The sequence below is a fragment of the Bactrocera oleae genome, chromosome 2 (genome assembly GCF_042242935.1).
Source record: "Bactrocera oleae isolate idBacOlea1 chromosome 2, idBacOlea1, whole genome shotgun sequence".
In the NCBI taxonomy this organism is placed as follows: Eukaryota; Metazoa; Arthropoda; class Insecta; order Diptera; family Tephritidae; genus Bactrocera; species Bactrocera oleae.
This window is the reverse complement of record NC_091536.1, coordinates 40,421,561-40,431,745: the sequence shown is the minus strand read 5'-3', so window position 1 is coordinate 40,431,745 and position 10,185 is coordinate 40,421,561. Positions and strand designations below refer to the sequence as shown.

The 10,185-nt window shown below is 31.6% G+C and overlaps 1 long non-coding RNA gene across 1 annotated transcript; it reads left to right on the top strand.

The window, feature by feature from the left end:
• The first annotated feature begins 7,515 nt into the window (after positions 1 to 7,515).
• On the top strand, positions 7,516 to 9,881 carry LOC138858963 (uncharacterized). Its single transcript, XR_011398001.1, has 3 exons — positions 7,516 to 7,637; positions 7,692 to 7,715; positions 7,774 to 9,881. It is a non-coding gene; the product is annotated as an uncharacterized lncRNA (long non-coding RNA).
• The last annotated feature ends 304 nt before the right edge of the window (positions 9,882 to 10,185 follow it).

Genomic DNA, 10,185 nt, shown 5'->3' with positions numbered 1-10,185 from the left:
ATACATATGTATGTATGTTGGTTTGTCTATGCATTATTTGTTCGACAACTTTATGTATACATAGATATATGCGTGTACATATAAATCAATGCGCGCACATATAGTGTATTGATAAAATCATGATTTTAATTTCTGAATGCGTACATTCAAATACATACGTACCTACATATGACTATATAAGATTAATATGATAAAAGATGTACAGACATAGGTACATACTTATATTGTAATAAATTTAATCTCTATTATTATAATACAAAATATTTATTGGGAATGTATATTAGGTTAAAACTAAATAAAATTATTAAATGCCCAAATTGACTATAAATATTATTTCGAAACTCCATAATTTAATAGATTTTATTAGTTTTGCATGCATTCATAAAAATTCGCAAAATGATATTCATATTAATAAATATGTTTGCATATAAGCGTATAAGAATATAAGCCAAAAGGCTAACATGCAGCTGTAATATCAAAGCAAGTCTCTGAGCAAATTTTCATTGAATTCTCAATTCTGTTCACTCTCCACTGTTAAAATTTCTCCGAGCCAGATGTGGTGAAATTCACTAATAAAATCTTGTTATGTTTTGACAATTCACACGCTGGTCCGCAATTGAACCTTCTCTATGATATTTTTTCTCTGCCCTGCGTCAAGAGGAACATTTTGCCAATCGGCAAACCATGAACCTTCTCTATGATATACGTTCTCTGGGAGCGGTGACAATCGGCGAGCGTTCGTTTATTTTTCGGCACATCTCGGATTTTCTGCCAACCACACAATGTTTGACTCTTTAGCGGTCTTTACACGGTCATTTTTGTATGCAAACATGGTATGATGCAAAAAAACTGGTTTTCGTTTAAACGGTCGAACATGCAATCATACTTTATTTCTCTGTTATTTGTGAACGAAGCAACATCAAGGATGAAATGACAAGGATGACATGAAGCGAGACTCTCTCATTTTCGCTGATTTTTCTGATATTCTCTTTTCTAATTATTATTAAAATCAGGGAATTTCGAACAGCTGATGTCAAAAAAGGCGGGATGCCAGAAATAAACCCGCTGAAAATAGCTAACAAAAGCAGTGCGAAATGAAATTTCAGGGAACGGCACAAATTCTTTTGAATAACGTGCAACTAAATTTTATTTGCTAATTTAATTTAAAACGTTCATCATAAAACCATGATATTTTATTATGACTTGAATTGTTTCTTTGTTATAATTTTTTTTATTTATATGTTTTTTTTTATGTTATATGATTTTTTTAAAAATTTATAATCCAGCCATCCAGAACGCTTCGATAAATTTCAAAGAAGTCCTTCCACAGTTCTTCGTTTATCCGTGACGTCATTACGCTTCAATGTTTGCTTACGACTGAAAAAATATACTGCGTGCATGATGCAAGCGTTCACACCATAAAACATGTTCATAACAACATCATAATGTTTTTAAAAAATTTTAAAAACCATCGCACATGTATGACGAACACGAATTTATTATGTTTACACGCTCATTCTTCTCATCACGCCGCACATGCTTGCAAACATGAATGACCGTGTAAAGGCCGCTTTTGACATAAAAGCAAAAAACGTGAGCTTCGATCATTGGTTGACCGTGTCAACGGAGATTTCACATGAAGTAATGAGTGTACTTGTCTCAATACATATGTTGTTTGTAGACAAATTTACAAATATTTTTCTTTCATATTTCTTTACATGTGAACATGATATATTATATAACATATTGATGTACATATGTACATACATATATTATTAATTCTGTAACCATTGAAATTAGAAAATTATTAAAAAAATAAAATATATTTTTTTTTGCATAATCTTTCGCATTTTACTATGCCTCATTTGTGCAAAAAAAATCATATTTTATCAGTTTTTATCATAAGAATCGTATATATGACAAAAAATAATCATGCATACTTATGTGAAGTAGCATTTGTTTTTTTATTCATTTCATTTAATTTTTCTCTTTATGTTGGGAGATATGTATTTTGCCAGAGAACGTTGTTATAAATTCTCATTTCTGTTAAATAATAGCAAATGCTACAGAAAATGGTGAACTCCTTGATCTCAAAGTAATGCATACACAAATCTACCTACATTTAAGCGTACAAATGTAAGTACGTCAGCCAATAGGCAAAATACGAACATTGTTGTACAAAAGCAACAATTGTCTCAAATAGCATCAGCACCAGAAATCAATATGGCAGCCAAATTGACAAATCCTAAATTTGTAGTAAATCACACACCAACAACATTTTCATTCATGAACGCTGGCGCACAATCAATATATCGTTTCATTCATAAAAGCAAACGACTTACACATCTCCCCGAGCATGCGTTTGCCCACAAGCGTCTTTTCGAGACGATGGCAACAGCTAGAAATCATAAATAGAACATCTTTCTGATGTTCCCTCTAGAAGGGAAAAGTAACAACCCTGCAAACACAGAAATCAATGACAAAAGTGGCAACAAGGCTTTTTTCGATTTAAAATATTTCACAATTCTAAAATACTTTTCCGTGGCTCGCAAAAATCTTTGTCAATATGTATATATATATATATATGTATATATAATTAAAATATATCAGGAAAATATGTTCATATGTTTAGGTTGATTGAATATTTCCTTATCATGCGTATTTAAACAAATGTGATAATCACACATACATTCTTAAATACACGTACCTGATGCTTGCATTTTCTTGCCCCGCACTAGCAATGACTTTTGTCTACGCTTTTTGCTTTTTGCGAGAAGCAAGTTGAACGATCACAAGCAAGAAGGGGTCATGGGCGCACTCCACATAATTATTTCAGATATATATTTTATTTATCGAATTTAGTTTAAAAACGATTACAGGTATGAATTTATGTGTATTTATATATATATATATACATATATAATATATATTATAATACGAAAATAATTCATAAATGCATCAGTATTTTTCAATACAAATTAAGCAACATATTAATATATTATGAGCCCTCACTTGACACGCCTATGTGCATGGTGGCAAGCCAACGAAATAACGGCGAGTTCGCGCGGACATTGTGTTGTTGAAAAAAACCAAATGACGATTTTGTCGACAAACATACATACATATATACATATGAGCTGGCATACATATTGACGCCGAATTTTGCGCATCGTGGCGGAGTTGACAAAATTTGTTTCAAGGGACAATTTTACGACAATGACGGTCGGCTATGTTGTCTCGTTTGTCCTTTTTGCAGTGGTTTGCTATTGAAAGTTGACTTATGCTCTTTTGAAATATTGCGATTACCGATTGAGATGCATTTTCATAACGTCGTATTTAGATAAAATGGGCTAAATCGAAAAACTATGAAACAATGATAATAAGTAAACATATAAAAGTACTATATGGACTGTGCTTAGAATATATAGAAGTAGTTAATGATTTCATATGAATGGCAATTTTATATAAATTTTATAATTTAATGCCATAAATAGTGCATAGTATGAAAAAAATTAAAATAATATTTCAAATCGCTACGAGGTCATGTTGCCAATTCTCCTTTCTGAAGGGAACACCAGACAAATTCTTCAATTTCTTACATACATATGTACATATGTGTACATATATGCAAATATATTTGGACATGCGAATGAAGGAAGGCAATTTCAAGAATATTCACATATAGACATATGAACATTTGAAGCAAGTAAACAGCAATAGCTGTTTGAGTTCACAGTTTAGACAAAATTGCTCGAATATCGTCTGTGGTGCTGCTTGTGTAGCACACTTCTTTATGGCAATGTAAAATATTTTGCCTAAGTTCATATCCTATCACATATTTTTATATACTCTTTTTTTATTTTTATAACTCTTTTTTATTAAATGATATTTTAATTCTATTTTCATATTATTTCCCTCATTATTTATATTTTCTTGTCAGAAGTCAATTTCTTTCGTTTTTATTATTTAAATTTTTGTTTATGCGCATACCAAAGAACATCTGTGCATATACATACATATATGTATATACATTTTTCTTATAGAGTGGTGTAGTTCATTTCGTACCCTGATAGTTGTGGTGAAATTTTATTTTCGAACTTGCGCGTTTTCGATGTTCCTTCGTCGTAATTAACATTTTAGAACAGCTAACATTTGCTCATTCTCTATTCATTTACATTCTCCGCTAACATGCAGCTGTAATATCAAAGCAAGTCTCTGAACATAATTTTCATTAAATGCTCAGCTCTGTTCACTCGCTACTGTTAAAATTTCTCCTTCTGAGCCAGATGTGGTGAAACTCACTAATAAAATCTTGTTAGGATTTGACAATTCACACGCTGGTCCGCAATTGAACCTTCTCTATGATATACGTTCTCTGATTGGAGTACAAATCTATTCACTAATCTAGAAATCTATACTGTCCTCACTGCCATTGAAGATTTGTACAAAAGCTGTTTTTAACATTAAACAATTTATATCGGTTAATATTTATTGAAAAAATGTATTGTAATGTCGCATTTTTTCATCCTAAGTGCCAAATGTTTTGGGAAGTGAATTCAGATCCATTGCTTTCAATTAATTTGTTTGTTTACATTTTTTTCACTTTGTTATGCCTAAATTTCCCTACTGACAAACAGATGGCGCTGAATCAGAGTCACACAGGGAGATTTCGTGTAGATTCAATTCAAATCCCCTCGGGGACGATATTAACAAGTGTCATTTTTGTATGCCGAAATCTTGCTAAATCAAGTAGATTGGTGAGATAATCTACTCAACAGCCTAAATCTTGTGATTAAGTGTCGGTCGGAACGTGATATAAGAGCGAGAGGCCGGTTTCGAGGTTTTGATTCTCTAATAATAAGCGAAAACAGATTAGAAATTTGCAAGAGCTATTTGCAGAGGTGGAAATTATTGAAAATATTTTAACCACCACTTTCAATCAATCCACACCGTTAACTGTTCTGAAAAAGAAAAGAAAATATCCTCTTTGGTGGAATAGTGATCTTAAGAACCTAAGAACTCAACTAATCAAAGCTTTCACTGAATGTTATAGGACAAAAATTGGTAGCCTTATCTGAATATCTGAAGCAAAACAAAAAACTGTCATGAAAGTAAAAGCAGCCTCATGGTAGTCTTTCTGTTGCAAAAAATCCGGCAAGTTGAGTAAGATACTGTCCAAAGAATGTACCAATATTGCTTATTTAAAGATGGAAGTAGGCACTTAGACCTCCTCTGCTAGAGAGTCGCTTTAAGTACTTATAAAAACATACTTCTCACTAGTAAGCAAACTGCGGTAATGGAGGTTCAACCAGAAATACTTGCAAATATAGCAGACCAATCCAGTCTCATAGGAAGAAAAAAGAAAATTACCTACGCTATTAGTAACTTTTTACCATTTAAAGCATCAGGTCGGGATGAGTCTATTACCATAATGCTATAGAAGCTAAAGGAGCATATGGTTCTAAGGCTTGAAAACGTCTATAAACCCAGTATCTAACTATCTTACATCCCAAGAAACTAGAAAAGAGTCAAAGCGGTGTTCCTCCCTAGCCGAGCAGCGGAACAGAATCATTATAGCAATAAACGACTCAGTGACGTGAAGAAGTTACGCAAGCAGAGGGACTTCTCAAGGAGGTGCCCTTTTCCTGCATTTATCGGGGGTGCCCCTGAGCGAAATACTATTTCAACTCAACGTAGGAGGAGTGAAAGCAGTAGCATATGCAGACGACATCATTGATGGCATCAAGGCTATTTTCTTCCACAATCAGTGATATTATAAAAAGAGCCCTACGAAGGTTACACTTATAGGCTGGAAAACGGACTAGGTGTTAACACTCGTAAAAAGCAACTGATGCTACTCACGATAAAGACAAAAATAAATCAATTTCAACTACCTTCTGTCAGCGGTGCAACCACTTTTCTGTAACCCACAGGTAATCTAGAGGTTGAGATCGTTGGCAAACTGAACTGGAAAATGAACATTGAAAAACGAATAAAAAATGCTTACATAGCGTATCATACTTGGAGGGAATACTTAGCAGGAACTGGGGCCTTAATCTGAATTTAGTTATCTGGATCTACCCGACTAATCCTCACATATGGAACACTGGTTTGGTGGCCAGCCTTAGAGAAACAATACAGTATCATAAAATTAAATGGAGTACAGAGAGCAGACTGTGCAGGGCTCATTAAGTGATGTCCGATGGTCTCGGGTCGCCCTCATGCGGATTGGCCCTTCGGGGAGTATCGTGGTGGCAGTGGTTGATACCCAAATGCGGGAAGAATTTAAGATTTAATTTTTGTCGCAGCTGCATACAAGAGGGAAATAGAAAAACAGTTTTCCACTTTCTCTATGAATGCCCAGCTCTATCACAAACCAGTTATAGAATCATGGAATCCATCGGGTATCAAATTTTGAACTGCTGTCGACAAAAAGCATAACGGATATAAGTAGTTTCATTGACAGCATCAAATGGTTTGAACGCAACGATGAAACAAGATAGCAAGAACATAAAGATGATAGTGCATCAAAATGGCTCATCTATCACTAATTGAACATAGGGAGGCTGTACTCCTCATAATTTTCAATTATTAAAATTATCACAACCTCGAGAAAAATTATGAATAAAGATTTGAGATGCCTACTTACTAAATGTGCTGCATATTGCACGCACAAAGTTATATATTGATATTCGGATTTTAAATGAACCTTTCTTCTAACTTACGATTACTTTATTGTAATGAATATATTTACATTAGGTAAATTTTGTCAAACTTTCACTCCGCAAGCAAACCTAAAAGCTTTTTGTCCTCCAACGATTCCTTGCTTTTACATTAAAATACTTTGAACAATCGTATCTCTAATCAAATTATCAATTAACTACAATTTAACACTGAGTTTGTAAATAATTTATTTCTCTTTGCGAATAGTTTAACGAAATAAATTATTTGAAATTATTTACCTACAATTTGAATTATTTAATTCACTAAATGAACAGACAATTTTAACAAGTCAGTTCGTTGAAACAAATGGGTTTTTTTTATTAACAACCCGTTAATTTAGTTAAATTAACAGACAGGAGTCAGAATTTTTTCCTTTAAAATTTCAAATTAAATTCAAATTACTTGTAACTTACCAGTTAGTATTTACTACTCAATTTATAAATTCAAAATATTATTTTTTAATTAGCATACATACGTATGCATATTAATGTGCGAATATTAAGTATTAATATTTAATCTATTTAATTGTAATAGCGCAAATTTAATTTGTAATGTACATTTAAAAACACAAACAGAGTAATAGATAGAACTTATTTGAAATTATATATTATTGAAAGCATAGTAATGAATATTAAACATCTACATATCACATATGGTACGTTCAAGTTGGTTATTCAAAAATAAAATTATGAAAATATGCCCTACAAGACAGAGGTAACCAATTCATTGCTACATTTGTAAAATTTCACCTCTTATACCACTAAAACTTCAAATATAACTTTTTGTTTTTAGATAAATGGAAAATTCGGTTGTAATAGTATCAATATGCATCATAAGTAAGAATGAGACGCACATATATGTATACATATATACCACTTTCCATAAACATGTCATTATTTGAAAAAAAATTTGAGGTAAGCGCTTTTTTGATGTGCTTGTTAAATTTAATATTATTGTTTTTTTTATAGATTCAAAAGACCTTTATGAAGAAGGTAAGTTCTTGAATTTTGTGGGGTTTCTAAATTTTTAATTTATTAAATATAATTTCAGAGGACGGAGGAAAACACTCAATGCGCTGCGCGAGTTGAAAATCGAGTAGAATCAATTGTTTCGCGAACATGAAGCAGGAGTTTTATACACAGAGTAGTTTCATCTCGGAGGATCAAGAATTCGTAAATGTAATGAAAGTACTGAAAGATCGTGATATGAATCCGGTGCGTACATCGTCTAACAATATTTATGAAATTTTCCAAATGTTAGAGGTTGTGCGTAAATCGGTTGAGAAGGAAATGAATGCAGTGCTGCATTTCTATGGCTTGTGAGTGAACTATCGTCATTTGGCCTTGTTGTCTGACGTAGTGACAGCTTACTGAATACAAATAAGTAAATTAAATAACTCTTCTGGATGTTATATATAATTGAGGCTATATATCGGCATTATAATAATATATAATTATAAAAAATATACAGTTAAACCTGAGTAAATGAAAACTGGGTAAACGAGAAAACTCTCTATGTGAAAATTATTCTCAGGTCCAGAACTTTGACCTCTCAAAAACCTCTATGAGTGAGAAACAAAAACCTTAATAAGTGACAGTCGTTTTCCCACTCTGACCTCTATAACTGAGAGCCTCTTTTTTATTTACCTCCATAAGCGACAATTTTCGTATGTATGACTCATTTCAATTTCATCAGGAAACTATGTTGTTTTCTTGTAATTCAGAGAAATAATATTTAACTGTATTAACTCATTTGCTAAAAAAAATCATGGTCCCTTGAACCCTCTCTTAATCAGGTTTGACTGTAATCATAACTGGCCAATATTGTATATTTCTATGTTAAATATGTATATATATATACCTTATTTATTAGAATTTTTATACCGATTTCTCTTACTAAAATAGGTACGTGTACTCAGAATAGAGAAAAGAAAAATATTGTGCTTATACCCGAAGTTATTAGACTTTGTCAGATTTTCCTGAACCGTTCATATACTGATTGGTGGCGACTTTTTTAATTTTTCGTTTCTTTTAATACAATCATAAAAGTTAAACTATAAAAAGAATCTATCACAGTCCTCTCATCAATAATCAGACGACATATTGTGTGGTCCAGTAAGGATTATAGAGTTGTACAGACAACCGTATTAGTTGCCTTAATGTGTTCTTTCAAAGGATAACATTTTCTTTTCTTCTTCCTGTATTACTTTATAGGAAGAAATTTTGTCCCGAGCCGCCAATCTTATTATGTTGTACTGATTCCTTGTCAACTTGACATCTACCACTATCATAATGACCTGATGAAATTTTTGAGCACATAATCCTGAGATGAGGCTTCCATCAAAAGTTTTGATGCCTTCACTTTACCCGATTTCCTTAATTTCATTTAAGTAGCATTTCATTTAGTTCGCTGTGAGTTTTCTGCAAAAGATCTCTCAGGCCGACCACCTTTTCGGCTTGAATTTTTTATAAAAAAAATTGAGCAATCCAACCACGTTTTACTTATTTAATTAAAAACATCTTTTTTTCGGTGTGATATGTTCCAACGAAGTTTAAATTCAGATTTCAGGCTGTTCAATTTTTTCTTCTTCTTCAGCACTTCCTGAACATTTTTTCGTCTTTCCAATTCGTTTTAAAAAAAAATTAATTTATCATCAATAGAGATTTTTTTACAAGAAAATAATATTTCCATGAGTTCCCTACGTTTGACCAAAATAGGTATTGAAGTAACATTTAAAATTAAAAGCAAAATCAATCACTAAAAGATTATAAAATTTAGAATAGTATGGCAACACTGGCTTCTATTCGACGTTTCACACAACTAAAATAATATAGATTAATACAGTTTGTACTTGTAGTTGACGTTTGACAAACATATAATCAAAACAAATTAAAACAAGTAAGGAAGGGATAAGTTTGGATGTAACCGAATATTTTATACTCACGCAAAGTTAAATGGCATACTCGTCTCAGATTTCTTTATATATTTTAATAATTAGAACTGGGAACTGTTGCCTCAGTTATTTACATTCACAGTGAAATTAATTAGGGCAATTTGTAAACTAAATTTATTAAATTATGCGAAATCGTTCTTGTGTTTTTTGTACACGCTTATAAATGACTTTATATAGAATGCATTACAACTGCATTGAGGAGTATGAAATGAAATCGTTTTTGGACAATGAATAAAATTTTTTATTTATTATATCGATATTATTATATCAATTTGTATATAATATTTACAATATTAAACATAAATTTTTATAGAAATTCTTATACATATATCCAAATTATATATCTTTCCTATTTTTATATATATATTTAATAAATTATTAATTTCTATCATATATTTATACAATAATGCCTTATATAATAACAAATTATACATATAATTTAAATTTTCTTAATTAGTTATTTACATATTTTTCTTAAAATTGTATTAAAAACTACTGTCAATACCATT